Consider the following 17881-nt stretch of genomic DNA (forward strand, 5'->3'; position numbering starts at 1 on the left):
ATACTTGAGCATATTTTGGATATATGCCTAGGAGTGGTATAGCTGGATCTTGAGGAAGAACTACTCCTAATTATCTGAGAAGCACCAGATTGATTTCCAACATGGTTGTACAAGTTTACATTCCCACCAGCAATGGAGGAGGGTTCCCTTTCTCCACAACCTCTCCAGCATGTTTTTGTCACTTTTTTGATCTTAGCCATTCTGATGGGTGTAAGGTGAAATCTCAGGGTCTTTTTGATTTGCATCTCCCTAATGGCTGAGGACATTGAGCATTTCTTTAAGTGTTTCTCTGCCATCCTGTATTCCTCTACAGAGAATTCTCTGTTTAGCTCCGTACCCCATTTTTTAAATTGGATTACTTGATTTGTTGCTTTTTAGAACCTCTGCCCATAGCAGCCCATTGTAGCCCATGGCAGCTCAGTATCCAAGTGGGGAGCAGGAACTGTCTCTGACATGAACTCAGTGGCTGGATCTTTGACCTTCCCCCACACACACACATACACACCCTGAAGGAGGAGCAGCCTTGCTAGACCACAGAGCAGGACATTGCAGCCAGTCCTGATGAGACCTGATAAGCTAGGGTCAGATGGAAGGGAAGGAGGACCTCCCCTATCAGTGGACTTAGAGTGGGGCAGGGAGGAGATGAGGGAGGGAGGGTGGGATTGGGAGGGAATGAAAGAGGGGGCTACAGCTGGGATACAAAGTAAATAAACTGTAATAATATAAAAATATTAAAAAAGAGTCAACAACCCAAAAAAAAAATACATTTTTGTTTTGATTTTCTTGTTTTTCTGTGTTGGCTATTGAACACAGGCACTCTGCCACTGAGCGGCCTCCCCAGTTTAGGTGACAATTTGTTATGGTAATAAGTTAGTTACAACTTCTTTTCAGCTCATCCTGTATGTGGAAAAACACATTGTATTGAAATAAATGTCAAATTGCTTACCGAGAGCTATAAACACATGCAGGTGTCGGAAATCATGTTTCGGGGGGAGAATTATCTACATCTGCTCCTCATTCACGCTCTTCGGATCTTTTGATCAGAGACACAGCCGTGTTTTTAAGGAGCTGCTTGAAGCGTCATGCCTGTTTCACATTCAGCAGGAGTCTGGGGCCATCGTGTGGTCGTATGGAAGAATACTAGTGCCAGACGCTTCTGAGCCTGTTAGGAAAAAGACAGGCTTTAGACAGTCACTGAGTGCACTTACCTAAAGACAAAGCACCAGCCATACAGAAAGACGGAGTGCTTCTCAAGTGTTACTACACATGAGAATTGCTCACGGAAGCGTGTTTGAAGAAGGCCTGGAGTTACGTTCTGCTCAACACCAACCTGGGACTGCTGACTTCAGACCACAAAACATGCTCTAAGTTGCAGTAAAAGAAGGCAGTAAAGAGAAAGCAAAATTCAAAAGGGTGGGTTTTAATATTTTTGGACTAAATCTAAACAATAAGTTAATGCTGTATAGCGTGCATAGACACAGTGAAAAACTCTAGCCTTGTCACCTCTGAGGCACCGTGGGAGACATCCAGTGGTGAAAAATTCAGGGGCTCTGAAATGTCCCAAAGGCTTGCAGCTTATCAGAGAGACGCTGCAAAACTTAATAAAGCCCAAATTAGTTAGGCCAGGGTTTTGCCTTCTCAGTATAGCAGGCACAATGACACTCGTGCAAGACATCTGTTTGACATTGCCGTGTTCGTGTTTTCCAAATCCTAACTCATCTGGCTAGGGAGTAAAGCAAAGAGAAGGCGACTAGAGTTACAGTAGTTTCCATAATATCAAAATGGAGAGAGATGAAAGAATGACTGTTGATAAAGTACCTCACACACACAAAGACCTGAGTTTGAGCCCCAGGTTCCTCCCAACACCAAGTGCCCTGGTCCTAACCCCAGTGCATGGCACTGCAGGAATCCACTTTCCCAGGCTCTGATATTTCCCCCACCCAGCTCTTGGCCAGGCATGAGAGTAACTCCAGTATCACCTGATCCAACAATGTCTACCTCTCGACTGGCTCACATCGATATTGGTGTCAGTGCCTGTGGGACAGTGTATAAGGCCCATGATCTCCATAGTGGCCACTTTGTGACCCTCCAGAGTGTCAAAGTCCACAGTGGAAGAAAAGAAGGGGCCTTTCCAATCAGCACTGTTAGTAAAGCACCCTTACTGGGGAGATGGGAATCCTTTGAGTATACCAAAGTTGTTGGGCTAGTGATGAGTGTTTGTGCTACTTCCTAAAAGGACCAAGAGATTGAGCTGACCCTGGTACTTGAGCCTAGACACCAGGACCTAAAGACTTATATGGACAAGGCATTCCCACAAGCTTACCAGTTGAGGCCATCCATGATCTGATGCATCAGTTTCTAAGAGGCCTGAACTTCCTTCATAGTAATTGAATTGCTTACCAAGACCTTAAAGCTGGAGAACATTCTGGTGACTGGTGACAAGCAGTGGGACAGTTAAGCTGTCTGACTTAGACCTAGTCAGAATCTATAACTTCCAGATGTCCCACACTGTGATACTATGCTCCTGAAATTCTTCCGTGAGACTCCGATGGACATGTGCAGTGTTTAGCATCTCTTTGTGAAATGACTAAGGTAACGACATCTTGTCCTGAGTTTATTTTGTGCCTGGCTGGTCATTTCTCAGTTTTCCACCCCCAACTTTAAACTTGGTACCGCTTCTGGGACTGTCCATGACCTTGAACATGTTTCAAACCTATTTTGTAGTACCTGGAAGATATCAAAAGAAAGTAGATATTGCCAGGCACAGTTGTGCACGCCTGTAGTCCCAGCATGGGGGTGGCGAGGGAGACAGGCATGCAGATCTATGTGAGTTCGAGGCCATATACAAAACGAGTCTAATACAGCCAAGGCTACAGACAGAAACCCTGGTCTCTAAAAAAAAAAAAAAAACTTAAAAAGAGAAACAAAGAAGCAAGGACAGTATATGTTAGTAGGCAATTCTAAATCCCTCATTAATGTAGCCAACAAACACATACCTCAAGCACTAATATAATTATGGTTTTGTCTTTTAAAACTCTGTACTCCTGAGGTTGGGCACCAAGAGACTTTCCATAGGTGCAAGCCCTGTTCTGTTCACTAATAAAGGACTCAACATTTTTAATTGGCTTAATCAGCATGGTTGTCAGTAACTATCTAGCATAGAATCATTTCATCTGGAGGCCCAGCAAGATCATTGCCATCCATGGGACTAACTTCTGGTTTTCCTGTTAGGTACTCCCTAACAAATGTTCTGGGTGCTCTTCATTTCAGTTAGCCCAGAGAGGTCTAGAAGTGCAGCCATTTTTCCAAACAAGAAAATAGAACTGAGCATCTCTTTGTGACATGATTAAGGTAATGTCATACTGTCCTGAGTTTATTTTGTGCCTGGCCGGTCACTTCTCAGTTTTCCACCCCCAACTTTGACACCCCTAGAAGATAAGTCTCTATATGAAATTCAGTTCTGATTCTGGTTAGGCCCAAGAAGGAGAGGCCCAAGGAAGTCTCCTTGAGATTAGAGAGATCCTTTTGGGGGTGAGCCCACTTCCTGGTTGAGAAGAAAAAAATTCTGACGGGAAATTCTTCCATAGTCCTCCACACTAAGTTAGGACACCAATAGTGAAGGATACAGTATCCTGATTCTGCCACTCATAACAGATATGGTTTCAGTTTTGTTTGAATGAATGATTAAATGAATAAAGAGAAAGTTTGGCTCGGGGAGTTATTTTATTTTATTTTAGTTTATGTACATTGGTGTAAGGGTGTCAGATGCCTTGTAACTAGAGTTACAGACAGTTGTAAGCTGCCATGTGGGTACTGGGACTTGAACCCAGGTCTTCTAGAAGAGCGCCAGTGCTCTTAAACACTGAACTATCTCTCCAGCCCTTTATTTGATTTTATGATTTTGTCCCTGGTGTTCATTTTGTTTCATTTAGTCCAAACCAGAGTTGACTTTTATTGGCTAATTGACTGAGATTTCTCTCCCCCCTCTTTTTTTTTCCTACAAGATGGAACCCTCTGTATGCCATTGTTTACTCTGAAGTGTTGTCTTTGTTTTTGTCTGATTACTGAGTGGCATCCTCTGTTGTTAGATTCATCTTTTTGTTTGCAAAAACATCTCCTTTCCTATACAAGATGGGAAATTTCCAGTCATCGCAACTGGAGTCATTCCTCTAACCCCCACCTCACCCCCAGCCTTGGATTCTCACTAACTCCCACAACAGGGGAGATGTGGCATTTCTTTCATGGAGTCCATCTTCTCTTTTCTCTTCATTGCCAGTGCTGCTGGTTTGGTAATGTTAATCTTCTACGTCTTTGAGACATCTAAATGTTCTATTAATGTGGGAATCACCAACTCTGACTTATTTAGTGTATGCTCAAAAATTTCTCCTGAGGGTTTGTTTGGAGAGTATTATGGGAATATGTGCTCAAAGGAAGGCAGTGCACTTTCTGTGAGAGATTGGCTGGCCCTTTTATGAAGTGAGATAGCCACCAACTGGTTCCCTAGACCCAACTATTGTAAAGGCAATTTGGCCCAAGGTCACAGGGATCCCAAGGCATTCTGATCAGTTCCTTTACAGTGATCAACGGTTTACCCTCGTTCAAAACAAAACCCTTTGGCTTAAGTGTTGTACTTCTAGAGATTATTCTCTAAAAAGCTCCCTGTCACTGGCCTCCCACTGTCTGTCTTGACCCCTTCAGAGGCTGAGGACCCTCTATTGAGCTCCCTTCCCCTGCCTACAACTTACCTACTGCAGATTCATCCTCTTCCTCCCAACCTCAGGACCCTCAATCCGATCCAACCCGCTCTGTCCACCTCTGCACCCTATTCACCTCACTACTTCTCCTTCTGGAACTAAACACCCTGTGACGCCCCCTCCTCCCATGGCTATCCTGATGGAGATATCTGGTCTCCCCAACCTCCTGTACTTCCTTTGCTGCCCTTGACTTCCCACTGGAGAGTCCACCGAGTTCTGACCGACTCGGGCCCCACCCTCAGTCTTTCCATTGACAGAGGTATCACTTCCCCCCCCCCCCCGGTACAAAGGGCAGTGACATAATGAAGGCCCACCATTTTCTGATATGTTCTGCTTTATACTTCAAATCTGTATAATTGGAAGACCTGGACACCCACCCTTTATTTCCTGATAAGCCCCAAGCTGTAGCTGCCCTGAGTGAAATCTGTCTCCTTCACACCCTTCACCTGTCTGGGGATGACTGACAGCAATTCCTTCTGACCTGCTTATTTCAGAGCAAAGCAAATGTCTTGGGGCAGTGTAAGGGCTAAAATTAGTCTGTAAGCCCCATCTGCCCAAGGATAAATTAATAAATTCCTGGAATGCTGGGAGTTGTAGTTCTTGGAAAATAACAAAGACACATGGGAAATATGGTGACCTTATGGATTTATCCTTAGAAAGCTGCTATAACACGTCTCTCATCACCACTCTCTGGGAACCCAGGGGTAGACCTGACCAGAGTCTATTTTTCTGATTAGTACTTAGTTAAAGCTTACCTAAATTTGACTCAAAATTGTGGAACTGGTTTGTCTCTTGTGGATCTCTAACTCCAGTGTCATGCCCTACAGCTACTCACTGTGGTAGCCCAGCAGTAGCAGCTACCAAGGCACCCCCACCCCTAAAATTTCAGCACTGGAAAAGGCAAGAAAAGTTTTGTTTGTCTGCTTTGAATACCTGAATGTGGCCACTGCATGTTTGTTTCTTGAATGTGTGAGTTTACTGTACTGTTTCTGCTGCTACCAGCCATCCAGACTCAGAATCTATCTCTGGGCTTTCGGGCCGCTGGATCTAAGGTAATAGGGATTCTAACATCATTTGGGTACAGATAATACTACAATTGTTTAATGCTGTTCTACTTTATTGAAAAACTGGCTCTGAAATTAGGTTATGGTTCTCCTTTTCCCAGTCCCAGGAATGCTTTTAAAGTCTCTATGTCTGGAATCAAGAGATGAGACAGGGAGAGAAGAGAACAAAGCAAAACAGCTAAATTATTGCTTGTAAATTCATTAGGTATGGTTAAAAACCCGTAATATCTGTAACAGAAAAGTTAACTTACAACACAGGGTTGATAGTTAAAATTCTATGCATAGATAATCTTAAAGGAACCATGCGGCATAATCCCAATAGGGGATATAAGCAACACATGGCCCGCCGCCATCCTTAGGCAGCCATGTGGCTGACAGTCATCTTTTCCAGGGTTTCAGAGGAAAGATGTCCTATGGCTTCACCATCTTGATTAAGGGCAACTACATGGTATGGCCAACCAAGGAGACAATAACAGGACTCCAAGATACTTTGAATTGGGGTTGATTCTTGTATGACAATTCCTGTCCTGTCTTGAACACAAGGTTTATGAAAGATGGGATTTGAGAACAATGCTTGTTTAATGAGCTATTAAAGTTGCACCGGTATGTATTCACCAATGTATGCTACTAGTTGCCAAACTTTGTAACATAAGAGTCATCCAGGTGATATTAGCTGTAGAGACATTGAACTGCTTGCCCTGTTGGAGCTTTGAGCAGATTATTTGCCCTGTGGAGATTATGGTTGTACCCTATATCTTCTTGAAATTTAAAATGAAAAGCCAGGCATGGTGGAGCACACCCTTTAATCCCAGCACTCTGGAAGCAGAGGCCAGCCTGGTCTATAAATTAAGTTCAGGACAGTCAGAGAGCTCTGTTACCATATCATTTGAGAATGAAACCCATTCTCAAAAAAAAAAAGTACTCTATTTTGATATTTCAGGAGCACACAGTTGAGAGATTTTAAACTTTTTTACAGGAAAATTTTGGAGTTTTACAGAAAATGAGAAAAAATCATTTTAAAGAAACAGGTTTTAAAAGTATTTAAGTTTATAAGGCTAAGGGACATTTTAAATTTGTAAGATATTTTATTATAATGTTTTTATTAATATTTGATCTTGACAAATAGATATATAAAATGCTCAAAATTAGGGCCATAGCTATGAGCACAAAACATTAAATACCAAAGAATGATTTAAGAATGTGTGTCTAACCTCCTTGTCTTTGCTAATGTTGTTAAGCTGTAGCTATTTTGGTGAACTATCATACAAGAGACTGTTATATTCTATAATGGTGCACTATGTGTGGACCAGGAGAATAACGTTGCCAATCTCCCAATGGACTGTATTCGTGAAAAGAGCTTCAATTTGGAAATTGTTAATTTTTTATTATAAACTATTAAAGGTGAATAAGCTTTAAAATGTTCAGAACTATTCTTGTAGTTATGGTAAATACTGATGTAATTAGTGGAAAAAGCTTTATTTGGCCTCCTGTTTTCAAGGTATAGCCTAAAGCAAGTAACTAAAAAAAAAACAAACAAACAAACAAAAAAAAAAACAAAAACAAAAAAAAAAAACAAGAGTTGTTTAGCTCAGATGCTTAATATATCTTTTCAGAGATCTGCTGAATATGGCATTTAAGAGTTTTAAGCTTACCATGACAGAGCTTACCAAGACAACGCTTACTATGACAGGCAGACCAGCTCTTAGTCATGACTCCACCTGGATTGTAGTAATGCTAACCACTGGGCAGGACTGTCCCACTGTCTTGCCTGCTGCCAGAACTCAGCCCAAACTGGATAATCAGGACAATGGAGAGCTGATTGTCCCACTTTGCCTAGATAAAATAAAGTCAGTTCCCCCATGTTCCTCCTCCGTGGGAAAGCCTCTCTCCTGGGCCTGGGGGTGAAGGAATGATGCTGCCCTGATACCTCTGCCCCCAAAATGAAGCCCTGGAGACTCCAGAAGCCTGGGATGATCGTCGAGGTAAAGGACTGTCTCTATCATGTTAATTGAGCCATAGGCCATTTGCATTATACTTCCTGCTGTAATTAACCTTTTCAGATTTCTGATGGCCTTAACTAGGCTAAATAGTTTGCCAGGTTGGTAGCAGCAGGTAAGCAGCTCCCTCCCCTAACCTGCAGCCACCTTGTTAGTTCTTCTAAAACTACTAGGTCTCTTGTTAAGAAAAGGCAGACAGATTTGCCTTGCTACCAAGACTCATACTAAAGGAAAAGCAGGGGTTTGGTGTAATTTTTCACTAAAAAAAAAAAAAAAAACAAACAACATGCTTTGCAATGACTTTTTCTCAATAATAACTACTTGTGTCTCTGGTAAATAATTAGATGGAAAGAAAAAGGTTCCAAGTCCATGAAAACTCTGATGATCCAAAAAAGTGCTCTAAGATATATAAAGGTCTGAAGATATGAAAACTTAAGTAAGTTCTGATGGTAGAATAAAATGATGTAAGATATATAAAAATGAAAAACGTTTAGATTTCTCCCCCCTTCTGCAAAAAGATTTCAAAGGTTCTGAGTTTTAACATTGATCAATGAAGTTCTTAGTATTCAGTCACAAACTCAAAAATTTTTATTTCCTTTGGTTGTCTTCTAAATTAGACTTAAAGATACATCTCACTGAGCTAAAAATATGTATCTGGCTCTCAGAACAGAGGAAAATACACTCATGCTTTTAACCCAAAACTATAGTTTTTTTTCCCCTAGGATTCAAGCTATTTTTACAAGGTGGATTTCAGTACAGATTAATGTTAATACATTTAATACCTTTACCTCTTTTTGTAAGCTAAAAATGCATGTAAACTTCAGGGAGTCAAAGAAATCATAGGACTTGGATCCACTCGTCAAAGGTCAAATGGACTCCAGATAAGTACAGCCTAAGGTTCTCCACCTGTCTATTCCTAAGAATAGCATCACTGCTATCCTGGTCTTGAGACTCCTGTGGTTCCCCAGTTATTAGGAATATGGGCCTGAAAGTTCCAAGTGTAAGATTTGTCTTTAAGTTCCTAATTAACTTCTGTCCCTAGTCTATATTGTCTCAGCAGATTTCTGCTTGGCTAACAGACACTGCCGAGGGATCACTGCTGAGCCGATGTAAACCAGTCCAGCCTATGTGATTTCTCCCAGTCTCTTCAGCTGCATCAGCTAATCAGATGCTTCTAACAAATGTCCAACTGCCCAACCTTTGACTTGCCTGTCAGCCTTCCTGGGCCCTGACAATGATGTCCTAGTTTCAGCTGGAAGTAGTTAGAGAAGAGAATATGACATCCCTTATCCCCTAACAGGCTGAAATGCTACGTCAAAAGAAAAAGTTTTGTCATAGGAGACAAAATAGCTACCTATATTGCCTAATTGGATACCAGGAAAATGGGTCCAGATTTATCAACATGTTCATTCATTAACTGAAATTGTTCTACAGTAGGATAGGGTACTTGGCCTATTTTATACAGAGCAAAAAGGTATTATATGGCTTTAAAGAAAAATATTTTTTCTATACAATTTGAGATTATAATCTATCTATACAAAACAAAACAAACAAAAACACAAAAAGAGGACCTGAGATGAAATGACTATAAGTGGTATCCATCCATTTCCAGGCTCCTCCTAGATGGTAACTCTGATGTCAGCCATCACAGGCCCTTCTGATTCTGCTAATTACTGTTGGCTCTTGTATCACTGATGCCTCAACTAGATGATAATTCCTATCTGAGTACCATGAAGCTGATCGTTATTAGATCCCAATATATATAGGTCACAGAGTCAAAGATTTAACTCAGGATACAATTCAAGAGGGAAATGTAAGAGCCAAAATTAATCTGTGAGCCCCACCTACCCAAGGGCAAGGGAACTTTCTGGAATGCTGCAAGTTGTACTTCTTGAAAAACAACAAGGCCACAAAGGAAATATGGTGGCCATATAGTTTTGTCCTTAAAATGTCCCCATAACACATGTCTCATTGTCACTCTCTGAGAACCCAGGGATGGACATGGGTTCACTTTTCTTGTTAAAACTTAATTAAACCTTGCTTCAAATTTGGCTCAAAATTGCAGAACTAGCTTTTCTCACGAGAATTTCAGGATTAACAGCAGAGGCAAGAAAGACTTTTTGGCCTCAGCCACTGGTATGGATGCTGAGAAGCTACTGTCTTTTAAAACAGCCTTTGCATTGAATCGCCCCTAGTGGGATCCCAGTATCTTTACAAGTCCCAGGCACTTTTCACCAATACTTTCTGACTAGAATCAGGTGAACCTTGAAAACCCACTAATTTGTCTAAGTTATTGAAGTTCTTCAGAGCCCAGAAGAGTGTCATGAGGCAGTCCTAGCATGGTTTCTACATGCTTTCAGAATTTATACCCCTTTTGATGCACTGTGTCTGGAAAATGCTAGGGCATTAAAACTGGCTTTTGTCACTCAATAAGATCCAGAAATACACAAAAAAAGAAGAAAAGAAAGCTAGAGGGCTTTGCAGGAAAATATTCCTCAGCACATCAAAATGGTCCCCAAAGTTTATAGTAACCAAGACACTGAAAGGCAGAGGCAAGCTGCCTTGGCTGCTGATTGACTGATTAAGCCATCTGCAGATAGGCAAGGATTATGTTGCCTGCTTTCCAGTCAACTCAGTCTAAGTCCCCTACTCTACTGTCCAAGGAAGAGAGTCACAAAAAATAAAAATAAAAAAGGTGGAGAGGTGGAGAAAGCTCCACTACCTTTGTGGTGTTCCCGATTGCCTTTACTTCTTCTAGGTAGAAATATTCTTCAAAAATTAGGCACCACCATCCTTTTTATTCTGCACCTACCTACCAACTTGGCTTGACTACCCTCTGTCAGAAGACTATCTTCTAGCTCTTCCAGACCCAACAGAAACAATTCCAGACCTAGGAACCCTGCTCGAGAATTGAAATGACAGTTTACTAAGGTATAGGCTGAGAAAAGCCCTCTGTGCTTGGCAGCACACCACTCACCAGTTATGGTAAGTCTCTTAGTTACAGCCACACTGATAAAGGTCCAGCAATATCACATGAACCAAATGCTAGACTGGGGATTGCACCCCATATCAAGAAGCTGTTAGATGCTAGCATCCTTTCCCCATGTAGGTCAGCTTGGAATATGTATTTCCTGTGTGTCTATAAACCAGGAACCTCAGCTTATCATCCAATAAAGGATCTCCAGAAGGTAAGAAAATAGACTGAAATCATTCATCCTACTGTTTCAAATCTGTACACTTTGCTCAGTCTCCTTTCACCAGACCTCCAGGTCTTTGCAGTTCTGAAGCTGAAGGATGATTCCTTCTGCATTCCTCTGGTGGCAGTGAGCCAGTCCATATTTGACTTCTAACGGATTGATCCATTATCCAATGAGGCTAACCATCTACACTGGACATGACTATCCAAGGGTTCAAAAACTCTTTGGGGAGGCAGTACAAAAAAAAACTTAGCAGGATTCAGTGTGTCACACCCTAATTTAACTATGATCCAGTATGTAAACCACCTTTTATCGGCAGCAGCTGATACCATCACCTGTTTGAAAGACATGAAAGACTTATTCCAGCTGCTCCAGACTTTGTGATATTATGTCTGAAAATAATACCACATGAAAAAAGCTCAGTTCTGCCAGACAGAAGTCTCTGAGACACAAGCTTAGTCATGGCAGGAAAACTACCTTGGTAGTCAAGGTAGTGCTGCCATTCCTGGGGGCACTGTAATAGTATAGGCTCTGTATTTCTGAGTTTGATGAAGCAGCCCAGCCCACTGTGCAAGACCAGTCTCTAAAGTGGACTGAAAAACAAAACAAAACAAAACAAAAAAACAAGCTTTATGATAACTAGGGCAGACTTTAACCCAAGACTCAGATTTAGCTACTAGATGTCACTAAGCCATTTCACCTTTCCATCCACAAGACTTGGGCATTGTAAAGGGCATTTGTTGACTCTAGACCCTAGAACTATACTGGATCTTGTAGCATATCTGTCCATGAGTTTGGGCCTGGTGGCCTCCAGTTGGCCATCCTGTTTGCATGCCATAGCCACAACCACTATGTTAGTAAATGATACTGACAAGCTCACCCTGGGAAGAATCTGACATTAACAGTTCTCCATGCTGTGGAAATCCTCCCAAAAAGGCCAAATGACTGGTGCATCCAGATGTGCATCAAATACTCACATCAGTTAACATCACCTTCTAGTTCTTGATTAGCCCTGTCTTACTTTTGCAGCTGTACAGTCTCAACCCTGTAACATTGTTGCCTGTTCATTACCCTGAGGTTCGTCTCCATCACCGTGAAGACATGTCTCAGGCCAGTCACCCAACCTCCAGGACACTCCTCTGGTCTGTTTACCAATGGACTCAGCCTGGTCATCAATAATCAAGATAGCTGGAACAGCAGTAACCACTCAATGGGCTGCTGTATTGACACAAGCCTCATCACAGGGCACATTGATACAAAAGGCAGAGCTGATTGCTCTCACTCAAGCCCTAAACTGGGGAAAGAACAAAGGAGTGAACAGTACATAGACAGCAGGCATGTTTGTGTTACCATTCCTGTCCTGCCATGATGTATGAAGACAGGGGCCTATTAACTGCTGAAGAAAAAAAATGTCAAAACAAAGAGGAAATTCCTGCTCTCCTTGAAGTGATCTGGCTTCCCAAGAAGATGGCTGCTTTTCATTGCAGGGTGTGTCAAACTTGGTAGTTTGACACTGGAAACCCAGGGAAATTGGAGGCAGATCGGGAAGTCTGACAAACTAACAGTGACGCCTGTGGAACCCCTTTCTGTCTTGCCCATTGCTTTTTCTGAACCACAGCTCCCTCCCCAAACCATCAACTCCCAGGAAGAAGAGGAAAAGGGCTGCTCACAGGATGCCAAAACAGGATCCAGCCGGATGGTGGATCTTACCAGACTCATTCAGACCTTTGCATGCCTTTGGTGCATCAAGTGTACGTGACTACCTAGCTGGATGCCTTCAGACTGACTGCATTATAGTCCAGGTACCAGATTTTGCGTGTCTGAGAGATGGCTGTCCAGGCTGCCCCTTAATGTCTCTCCTGCACACATGCTCCAAAGCAAGGAACAAAAGGAAACCCTACTGTTCCTCTGAGTGAGGCTGGCCCCCAGGGAGAAATAGGAAGTCCCAAAACTTAAACCACCTCACACTGGGTATTAGCAAATGTTAGTGTTTGCAGACACCTTCTCTGAATGGGTAGAAGCCTTAGCTAGCTGGAGCGAGACTTCTCTGCTCTGACAAGATCTGCTCTTTTACATGAGATTGTCCCTCGGTGTTTGGGCTGTCAATTGGATCAAATAATAGACCTGTCTTTCCTTTGTCCATAGCTCAAATGGTCAGTCAGGCCTTAAATGTAGCCTGGAAGGCCCACTGCACCTACTGACTGCAGAGCGCTGGACAGGTCAAACCCACAAACTGGGCAATTAATCCACCCTCGAAGATTGGAAGCTGTTGAAAATTGGTCCTATCTTTTACTCCTGGCCCTTGCACGGACAAGATGTACTACCCCTTACAAAGCAGGATTCACTCCCTATGAGATTATGTATAAAAGGCCATCCCTGTTGTTGAGCAGATTATTAGTAAGACTTTTTTAAAGTATCTCCAATCTCTCCAGTCTATTGTATTGTTAAAGATGCCCATCCAGACCATTCAATCCAACCTGGGAACTAAGCACATATTAAGAAGTTTCATACAGAAAAACTGGCACATGCCAGGAATGAGGCTAACACCATCATCCTGATAGTCAAGGCTGTAGTCAAGGCTGGCAGGATCCACACCTGGGTCCATCATTCCCATGTCAAGCCTTTTCCAAACCAGAACAGGAAATGGACCATCTCATCTGGACTAGGTATTAGGACCAACTAATGAATAATGATCAGCTGCAAAAACAGATTTTATATGAAAGAGGTTTATTAGATGGAGATGAAGAGAGAGAGAGAGAGAAAGGAGCGCAGGACATGATGGGGGAAAAAGAGAGCAGGTGCCCTGACAGAAGAAGGGGAGAGGGCAAGAGAAGGCAAGAGAGACACAATGTGGAGAGTTGGTTGCTTTAAGGAGCAAGGTAACCATGCCTTCCAGGTGTGGCCACCTGGCAGGTGACACATGATGACATCATGGTTGCTAGGCAACCCAGAAGCAGGTGCCTAAATACTAACACTAGGTCCCTTCAAGTTAAGACTCTCACCCACACAGGACTCTTGTTTGGTTATATATCCTCACTTAATATGGCCAGAATGTCTATTTATTTTACTCTTGCCTCCTTCCACACTGGAAAAAATCCTAGCAAAGACTAACTGGATTAAAGGACAAAATGAACCCATGTTTAAAACTGATCTCATAAAACGTAAACCTTCCCACTATCTGTAAGACCCAGAGTTAACCTGTAAGTCCCTGGAATGTTCGGAGTAACTTCCTGGAATGTTGGGAGTTGAAGTTCTTAAAAAATAATATAGTCACATGGGAAAATATTGTGGCCTTATGGTTTTATCCTAAAAGGCCCCTGCAATATGTGTCTTGTCACTGTTAGGATTTTGGAACTAAATCTGCTCCCGGTTTGCCTAGCAACTTATGATGTTATCATGTCGCTGGCCAGGTGGCCACACCTGGAAGCCGTGGTTACCTTCCCCCTTAAAAGGACCAGCAGGCCATGTGGTCCCTCTCTTGGTCTTTCTTGCCCTCTCTTGGTCTTTCCTCTTTTGGTCCCTTCTCTCTTGCTCCCCTTCTCTTGGCCTCTCTTGGCCCTCTCCCCTTTCTTTATCAGGGTGCCCTCTCTCTCTCTTCCCCCCTTCCTCTTTCTCCCCATCATATCCTGCTCTCCCCTCTCTCTCTCTCCATATCCACCTAATAAACCTCTTTCACATAAAAGATCTGTTGTAATCGTCATATGATTTAAATCTTACCCCATCAGTCACCACTCACCGGGAATTCCAGAGAGTGATTCTGACCAAAGTCCATCCTGGTCAGTATTTAATTAAGAAAGATCATTACACCCCAAATTCTGAAGCTAGGCTCAATTCTCTGGCTCCAGTGACCCCACCCCTGCAGTGCTGAAAAATGGAGATTCCAAGCATTTTTTTATAGAGGCATCCTTTTGGTAAGTCACAGTCCATCCAGGAAGGTGATAAAAAGATCCCCAGTAAAAGTTCATGATGCAACAAAGAGAAGAAATACTTCTGTCCCTAGAGAAGAAATACTTCTGTCCCTAATGGATAGGTGTAAACATGACCTCTTATTCAGGGGGCCTAAATGGCACTGCCTTTCTGTCTGTGTGGAGGGGAACTATGAGGGATTGCTCCAACCCTGTGGCTAGTAATCCTGGGTACCCCCAAATAAACAAGCCTCCTGCATTTATCTTGGGTTGTTGGATCTGCCTGGGGAATAAGATTCTGTTTAACTGGACATGATGTGTATAATAGGTCTGTTTACCATACAAAGCAGGCTGTGATGACCCCTCCACTGTATTAGTCCTGTAGGTCAACTAGAGAAAACCTCTGATTTCCACACCTGCTCTCCCTCCCCACCCTCAGGCTCCTAAGGCTGCTGGCAGGTATTTCCCAACCCCTCAGGCTATTTAATTTACTCCACTCTTAAGGAGGTCCCTGCCTCACTTTGTTTGGTTTTGTTTTAGTTTTTCCAAAACAGGGTTTCTCTATGTAGCCTTGGCTGTCCTCCAGGAGTTCTGAGATTATAGGTGTGCACCATCGTGCCCAGTTTTCACCTGACCTTTTTATTATGCTTCCTCCTTCTAGTTTATCCCCAGCCTGAGCTGGCACAAAACTGCTGGATTTCTTTAAAAGTCACGGTTTCATAATACGTTGGTTTAAGAGCAGAATTTCCAAGGGCTAAGTCCTCCAGCCTATCTGCTTGTTTGTTTCCAGAAACTACTGTTACTTGGGAGACGGCGACTGAAAATGCCTCATGTCTTCTCACTGTAAATTACCACATTTCTGGTGCGAAGCCCCACCCCCACCCCCTTCTGCCTCTTGTCACTCTTAACTCAGAAGCTTCTTTTGTTCCTAATGAAACCTGGCTTGTCAGTACCACCACTCTCATCTCATATATGACGTCAGAACATCCACAGAATGATCCAGTGTGCTGTACGGTTGTGCCTATACTTCCCCAAGTGTATCCGTCTTCAGGATAGGAAGAGACCTGCCTCTTAGACCCCTTTGGGCTGCCGCACCTGTGGTACAGGCAGGCTGCCCTTCTCCTCATTCCAATTATAGAAGGAATGGAGGTGGCAGGTGTTAATTCCAAAGACAGGAGGAGAAAGACCAGCAACACAAATCATTATGGTCAATTAAAGAAAGCAATTAATTAAAACAAGTTTTTAAAAAAATTGTGTACACAGGATGGCTCTCCCTTAAAGGGTGGGGAAAGAGTAGGAGAGGTCAGCATTAAAGGTGAAGAAAACAAAGCCATTATAGCTCTGGGGTAAAGGGTTTCCAAATGGGGTGCTTGGGGCCAATGTAGGGGGCTTATAGGAGCAGATAGTCCCTCCTGAAACAAAGATATGGTTGCAAGGTGGGCATAACAAGGGCGTCATAGCAGTGTAAAGAGGTAGTCAGTCATGGTGGTCATGTAACTCTTTGAAGCAAAGGGAGTGTTACAAGATGGGTATGAACAAGGTTTTGAAACGACATGATTGCCATTCCTGGAATAGGCTATACAGAATAATTTGTAGTTTTAAATGTTTAAACCTTATTTTAAACAAAGTTACGGGTGGGGCATAGCCCTGTCCTTGAGAAAGAAAAGGTTTCATCATAAAAAGGAATGAACCTAGTTTCTCTTTACTGTAAGATGGCTTTTAAGGCTAAGATGGAGGAGGGTTGTTTCTTCACTGCTGCCTTGTTTACTATGACCCTAAACAGAGGAGAAATTGGCCTATAATAGATAAGTCATCACACAGATGCACATATTGGACACTTCAGTTCTCAAGTAGTCCTCTAAAACCAGTGAGGCTTGGAGGACTTTGGGACACTGGGGGAAGCTTGTTACATTAACTCTTTTAATTGTCTTTAACATCATGCTTATCAGTAATCATTTGCAGAGTTTTTTTGTTGTTGTTGTTGTTTTTTGTTGTTGTTTTTTTTTTGTTTGTTTTTTGTTTTTTTTTCCTGAAAGCCTTTCTACTATGGAAACAGACCTACCAGCTGGGCAAAACCTTTGATACTACCTATTGAACTGCCTCCAGAAGATGACTGGCATCGTATCTCTGCCCCATAGTGTTTCCTCAGAGGAACTCAACTGTGCAATTGGCGGTGCCAGAGACAGAGGAGCCCGGAGCACAAATGCAGCTCGAAATGCTGATTTTTAACCCACAAAAGTGAATCTGCTTTCCAACCCCTGCAGCACTCTGATCTGCAGCGGGAAAATAAGGAGTGAGTAGGCGAGTGGCTGCCACCCCCACCCTACTGGAAACACAGCTCCGCCTTCTTGCACAGCTGTGGAGACTCCTCTGGCTTTTTATAGAGACAGTTTTAAGCCTTAAATGATATCCCACCCCTCCTATTGAGGCTCAGCCCGTTTCTCTGCAGTGTGTATTTGGACATGGTAGCAGGCAGATCTCTGAGTCCAAGGCCAGCCTGCTCTGCTTAGAAAGTTGCAGTACAACTGACGCTATGTGGAGAAACCCTGTCTCAACAAGCAAAAGAAAACAAAAACAAAACCACAAACAAAACAGGGCTGGAGAGATGGCTCACTGGTTAGGAGTACTCACTGCTCTTCCAAAGGTCCTACTTAAATTCCCAGCACCCACATGGCAGCTCACACCTGTCTGATGCCATCTCCTCATGTGCAGATGTACATGCAAAGTATATATATATATGTATATATATATATATATATATATATATATATGTACTATATGTAGTATATGTCTGTTTGTTTGTAGTATATATATATATATGCAAAGGCAAACAAAAAAGGAATATGTCTTGTCTTTTCTTCCCAATCTATATTAAGGTCCTTTTAAATACAGGAAAACAAAATGAGACACAGAAAAAAAAGAAAAATCCAGGTGCCTATAATCTTAGTGCTGGGCGGGCTGTAA

At 42.6% G+C, this 17881-nt stretch overlaps 1 pseudogene; it reads left to right on the forward strand.

Moving 5' to 3' along the window:
• The first annotated feature begins 1990 nt into the window (after window positions 1–1990).
• LOC129681305 (cyclin-dependent kinase 4-like) lies at window positions 1991–2528 on the forward strand (annotated as a pseudogene).
• The last annotated feature ends 15353 nt before the right edge of the window (window positions 2529–17881 follow it).

The sequence above is a fragment of the Psammomys obesus genome, unplaced genomic scaffold (assembly GCF_907164565.1).
Source record: "Psammomys obesus unplaced genomic scaffold, mPsaObe1.curated_primary_1811, whole genome shotgun sequence".
Lineage (NCBI taxonomy): Eukaryota > Metazoa > Chordata > Mammalia > Rodentia > Muridae > Psammomys > Psammomys obesus.